The following is a 6,541-nucleotide window of genomic DNA, read 5'->3' as shown; positions in this document are numbered from 1 at the left end:
CCAGGCGCGGCAGCACCCGTCGATGCTGTCGCCGCTGCCAGCTTCGGCGGCCGGTGGTGGGTGTGGGGAGGGGTCAAACCCCTGCACGTTCGCAGGAGCGCGCAGTCGGGACCGCCCTAGCAGCGGAGACGAGGGCGGTTCAGGCTCCGCCGCCACCGCTGTTCCCGCTGCGCCCGTCGCAGTGCCACCGCTGCCCCCTCCCTCTGCGCAAGGGCGTCCGTCACCGCCTCCGCCGCCGTTGCGGCTGCCGCCCACAGTGGAGGTCATCGGCGTCAACAAACACGATGCTGCGAGGGTGGCGCAGGAGGCTGCACCTCCGGAGGCGGCGAGGGCGGCCGAAGCCGAGGCAACAGAGGAGACTGCGGCTGCGGAGGCGGCGAGGGTGGCAGAAGCGGAGGCGGCGGAGCCTCAGGCGGAGGCGGAGGCGGAGGCGGAGGCGGAGCCGGAGCCGGAGCCGCCGGCGCTCGTCACTCTCCCGCCCGGGCCGTTCGTGCATCACGATCCGGTTCGGCGGGCGCACGTATCCCTCCCGAGCCCACCACCACCCCTAAGTTTATCTGCGGTATATTAGGCGGTTGTCCGATGGCCCCCCGACGAAAAAGGGAGACGTTGGGCAGCGAACGTGCTCTCGATGCAGACAGCTGAGCCATACGCGGCGCCGGCTTTTCTCTCTGAGCCCATCCAGGTCGACTTCCGGCGAGCCGACGACGAGTGGCGTCGGTCTCCCAACGCAGGCGGCCCCGTGGACCTTGCGCACTGGCTGGCCTCCTTCGGCGCCGGGCCGTTGGGGGGTGAATGGGTCGAGGCTCCCGCTCCCTCTGCGCTGGTCGCGCTCCGAGCCGGGTCCCAGGAGGATCTGGTGGAGCTGTGCGGACCGTCGGAGCCCTACACCGAGTTTCCGCTCGATCTGATTACCACCAACAAGCTCGAGTGCCTGTGCGCGCAGGTGGGCTTCTGATGCATATGGTCTGGCCGGCCCCCTTCGACGCCCTATCTGTTCCGCTTCCGCGCGTAGGCGAGGATCGTTTGCGCAAAGACGTCACTCGACGCACTGGCGGCGCTCGACAGCCGGCGCCCCCCGCAAGAGCAGGAGGCGCTGAACGCCTCCTGCTTCCTCGCACGCGCGGTGTACGTGCGGCTCAGGAAGGCGCGAGACCGCCGGGCGCCGTAGGGCGCGGCGCGTGAGAGCTAGCATACCCACATGCGCGCGTGATGTCGATTTGCGTTTGCACGAGAGCGACCTCTCTTTCTCTCGTCGTTGAGGGGTGCGCAGTGCGGTGTGTGTATGCGTGCATGTTCGGTACACCTGAGAGAGTACGTACACCTGAGATACTGTGCATGTTCGGAGAATGTACGACGTATAGGGAGAGGAGGTTATGTGGCCTTTTGTACGAGCACCCCACAGTCATCAGCGTGACGCTCAACTTGCAGAGCGACGGCTACCAGTGCGGGCCGTGGGCGCATTGGTTCCGCCGCCGCCTCTTCGCCTACTGCGCGGACGACGAGCTGATGAGCAAGCAGTCCTTTGCCGAGTACCTCTCGACCAGCCCGGGCATCAGCCCGCTCGGAGCGCTCAGGAACAGGAGGGAGCGAGAGGCCGCCGGCGCAGCAAACACGGCCTTCATGCACGAGGAGCGCGTGCGGCTGCGCTGGCTCCTCCGGGCAGCGGCGCGAGAGGACGCGCTTCCCTACGAGCATCCGCTGCAGGACGCCTTCCGCCGAGCAGGGGCTGCGGCGGCAGCGCGCGCGGACGCGGTCGTGCTCGACGAGGGCTTGAAAGGCGATGAAAAGTACGTCGACCTCTATGACGACTCGTGACGGCCTGCACGGGTCGCCCTGGTCGCCGTCGCCGTCTCGCCGCCTCATCCGCCAACACGGCCGTCGCCGCCAGGGCCGCCACTGCCATCGCCATCGCCATCGCTGCTTCGCCCACCACTACCAGGGCCGTTGCTCTACCGCTCCCCAAGCGTATTGCCGGTGCTGTCACGGGCTGCCACTCCTAGTACCTTGCTGCTCGGCCGCGTTCAGTCTAGGTCGACACGCTACCCTGCCGTTCGGGCGCCGCTCATCGCTTCGCAGCGAGCCCGGGCTCTGTAAGCATCTCCGTCGCGAGCTGCGTACGCCCCGCGGGTCCGTGTGACTGTAGCTGTATCTCCCAAACATCTCTCGCAGCTCAAAGCGATCTCCCCTAATCTCCACGGCTCGAGATTGCACGAGATAAAAACGGCGCTTTCGAGGTGAGTAGAAAAATAAGGTTTCCGCGCCTCTTCTCACTGCTCGCCGCCGCGCAGGCGCGTTCCGGGGGCCCAGTGGAGCATTTCATCCAGTGGCGGCACCGGCTGGGGTCTTGACATAGTGGTGAACACACACCCAACACACACCGGCACAACCTCACTCAGTCTCACTCAGAAGTTCACGCGCTCTGGGCGTGCATCTCCTCCAAATGGAGCATCACCGCCTGCAGCACCGGGTAAACCTGCGGTGGCATCTCCTTCCAGCCGCCGCGCGCCACAGCGTCGCTGCTCACCCCTTGCGGGGCATCCATCAAAGGGTGGAACATGGCAGAGGCATCCCTCTTGCCAAATTCGTGGCAGAGGAGGAAGAAGTTGTGCACGAGCGACGCCACCACGGTGCGCGAGAAGTACCTCTCGTGCAACTCGAGCTTGTCCGAGAGTCGCATGTTGGTCTCCAGTGACATCATCAGCATCTGGAACGGGGAGTGCACGCCCGCCGCAGCCCCAGAGCAAGGGACGCAATGATCGGCACTAAGCTGATCCTTGGCGACGAGCCCCGCGCACTGGCGCCACGAGCAGGGATACCGTTTATAGGCGTTCGTGATCGCCGACGACTCGGACTCGAAGCCGCTCAGCGCGTCGACCAGCGACAGGTTCAGCCCAACATAGCGGTAGAGCATCTGCAGCTCTGTCGGCCTGGCTACCAGGATTGGGCGGCCCTGCTGATCACGTCCGACCTCGAGCGTCCCCCGATCGGCGAGGAGGTTGCGCCCGTTTTGACTCTCGCGGAAGACCCCCGCCTGCCGCAGGACGAGTTCGCGGGCGCCGGTCGCGGCGCCACCAAAGTGGATCGCTACTGTCGCAGGCCGCCCCGGAGCGCGGCGACGGGGCGTATCGGCGATGCGCCCCGTCGCCGCCTCCGCCAGCCGGTCATCCCACCGTTGCTCGGCGCGACGGCCGGTTGGGCGTGGCCGGCGGCAGCCGCCACCCTCACGCTCTCGATCTGCCAGTATGCGCCCCGAGAGCATGCTGAAACCTTCAAAGGCGCGCGTCGCAGCCTGAGACGCGCCCGCCGCAGTGTCATCGACACGCCTGGCGCAGTCGTCTATGGACCGCTTCAATCCATTGAAAGCACGTGCGAAGTCAGCTCCCGTGAAGCCGCACTGCTGTGGCTGCACGTGTTGGTCTCGACAAAGCTGGTGTCGTTGGCGATGGATGTCGCCGCCGCCGCCGTCAAGAGGCGGGAGGAAGGGTGGCACGTCGTCTGCCGCCTCGTTTGCTGCTTCCATCGCCAACTCGGCTTCAACGGCGGCCATCACTCTCTTCGCGTGAGCGAGTATCCCTGCCTCCTCCGCCTCCTCCGCCGCCGCCGTCTCCGCCGCCGCCGCCGTGCCGGCCGCCTCCACCGCCGCCCCCGCCGCCGCTGCGGCGTCCGCCCCCGCCTCCGCCTCCGCCTCCGCCGCCGCCTCCGCCGCCGCCTCCGCCGGGGGCGGGTCCAGAACCCAGGCCGGAAGCTCGGCTGGCGGCTGGCCGGGGTCGAGCTCGGCTGCTCGCTGGCCGGCGCCTTGCTCGATCGAGGCTGAACTCGTCGTGGCGCCGGCCACAGCAGCCGGCGGTGGTGCACGGCTGGCGATGGCAGGCCCACACGCACCCCCCTGGGCCCACGGCGACGGCCCGGCGGCCGTGAAAGGCTGTGCCGCAAGAGTAGCCAAGGCTGGCCTCGAGCTCTGCCGCGGCGCCGGCACCGCCCAGGGGGAAGCGTGTGGCACGGCGCCAGGTGACGTGTTGGCGGGTGCGGGCGGCGGCGGTCCGGTGCGTCTGGCAAAGGGAGACGCCGACGTTTGCTCCGTCAGGGCCGACGGATGCGACGGTCGAGCGAGGCTCGCACCCGAGGCGCATGGGGGCTGACTGGCTTCAGCCGGTTGCCTCGCATGGCGAGCCCAGGGCGACAGCTCCGCTGCGCGCTTTCGGTCGTCGGCGGCCGGTGCAGACTTCAGATATCCATCGCGCCACATCGCACGCGGCTCGAAGGGAGCGTCGACCGCCGAGTGCGCCTTCTCGGCGAGGGCGCTTGTTCTCTTCGCGCGGCTGTCTAAGCGCCAAGAGACCGTCGTGCAGTGCAGCCTGCCCTCTGTGTCGAGTCGCTGAGAATAAGAAAAAAAGAGGCAAGAAATAGTGGCAACCAGGAGTACTTCACTCTTTCATACCAAGTACTTTTTGTAGACCGTTGGCCAAGTGTAGGCTCTGGGTGCACAGCCTGTGCGAGGTGTTTGGGCGATTTTTCTTTTCAGGAGGAGGGTATAGCAGTTCTCTCGCGTTCGAGAGAGAGAGAGATTTTTAGAAGCCAACCAGAAATGCGTGTGCGCTACAATATCCATTAACGGTTTTTAGAGGCGGGAGCAATTGGTCTAGTCCCGGGCAGGCACCAGCCACAAAATCAGAGCGAGAGCGTCGTCTGCTAACCCTCAACTAACAAGAAAGAAAAGACCATCCGTCAGCACAGACCGACCGGGCACACGGTCACAGCTGTCACAGAGATGCAGGAGGCTCGGCGCGCCTCCCTACCTGCACGCGCCGCACTCGTCTACCCACACGCGCGGTGTGCGCTGCGTCGGAAGTGGGGTGACGCCCAAGGCGGCGGCACCACACACGTGGAGCTCAGGCAAAGCAGCATAGTCGGCACGTTCTTCTTCACTGATGGTGTTGACAACAGCTGCGATGTCTGAGGCCCGCTTGGCATTGCGGGCAGCTTTACTGCCTCGGGGCATATATGCGCGGGCCACAGCGGCGCGAATGCCGATGATGGACGGTCGATTACTAATTGAGACTTTCACAACGCATTGTCGTGAACACGTTTCGGGACGGTTTGGAAAAATTAAATGCCTTGCACGGCCCATTGTCGCTCCTGGGCCTTTCCATTTGGTATTTTCGTGCCGCGTCTCCCTCGGACGCAATAAAAGGCGCACGGCAACAAGTTGCTCGGTCCTTGGGAGCCGCATACTGAGGAGGAGAAGCAGTTTTTCTGCGTATCGCAGGGAAATGGACCCGCAAGCGCGTGCGTGTTCCGTGCTTCCGTCTGCCAGGCGGCAGCATTTCAGGTCTCCTACCTGGCTGCCCTGGCTGCACACCTTGTGGATGCCGCATTTGAGCAAGCACACGAACTGTGGGTGGGCGCAACAGAAGATAGTTTATTTCCGGCTCCCGTGCTAGTGGCAGTGCGCGCGAGTCCGGCGCGGAGTGGGGCCGGCGTCGGTGCACACATAAGAATTTCTCGGGACTCGGACAGACACTCGGCCCAGATTAAAGAAAGCGACCGCGCCGGATACACAGCCGCAGGATACACAGCGCCGCAGGGAGACGCAAAGGACCTGGGGCCGCGGTGCCAGGCCGTGGCCAGCCCGTGGCCGTGCCCTCCGCCGCCGACAGGACTCGAGGCCTCATGGCGGGCGCGGCGAGCAGCAGCTGGGACGAGGGACTTGGGAGCGAGGAGGCGGCCGGCGCCGCCGACGCGGGCGCCGACGGCATGGACATAGAGGTTGGTGGGGACAAGGCTCGAGACGGAAGGCGCACGCGGCGCGCTCTTTGGCCTACGTGAGGCCAGGCCGACCGTTACTCCACTCGCCACACCAGCCCGCGGCTGACACGGCACGCGCCGGCCGAGGAGGAGAGTCAAGACGCCGCTCGACGCCTCTCGCGAGCGCCGTTGCCGGCTCGCAGAGACGGAAGACGAGGAGGTCGGTCGGGCGCCGCGTCGAAGGAGCGGGGGGCGGCGTGGGCGCAGCCGGCCCCGCCGGCGCGAGGCGTCGCGACGGCCGCCTTGAGTGGAGGTCCCTCCGCCGAGGCCGTCTCGCCGAAGGCAGCCGCTCGGCAGGCTTCCGGCTCGCTTCGGCCGTCGGCAGAGGGGCTGCCGAGGAGCACGCAGCCGCCGGAGGGAGCCGCACGCAGCCGGGGTGGGGCGCGGCGGCAGCCGTCCGATTTCGCACTGTGGAAGACACGCGAAATCGGACGCGGTCTATCGACGCCTCACAGCCCAGGAGGACAAAAAAGAAATACATCTCCGTCGTAAGAAAAAGCCTAAAACGGCGCTTCACCACTTGAATGGCATTCGCCTCGGCCGGCCTGCCGCCGCCGGCGCTCAACGCTGCCGCTGCCGAGGGCGCGGCGCGCGGCCGCGACGGCGCCATCGAAGGTGGGGCGGAGGGCGTCGGCCGCTCGAGAGCGGTGACGGACGCGTCGGCGGTGGGGAAGGTGGCGGAGGCGACAGCGCCACAGAGGGCAGTGACGGAGAGACAGCGGCGAAGGGCGAG

Source organism: Emiliania huxleyi (assembly GCF_000372725.1).
Source record: "Emiliania huxleyi CCMP1516 unplaced genomic scaffold EMIHUscaffold_32, whole genome shotgun sequence".
Taxonomy (NCBI): domain Eukaryota; phylum Haptophyta; order Isochrysidales; family Noelaerhabdaceae; genus Emiliania; species Emiliania huxleyi.
The sequence above is the reverse complement of the archived record's forward strand: the minus strand, read 5'-3'. Positions refer to the sequence as shown.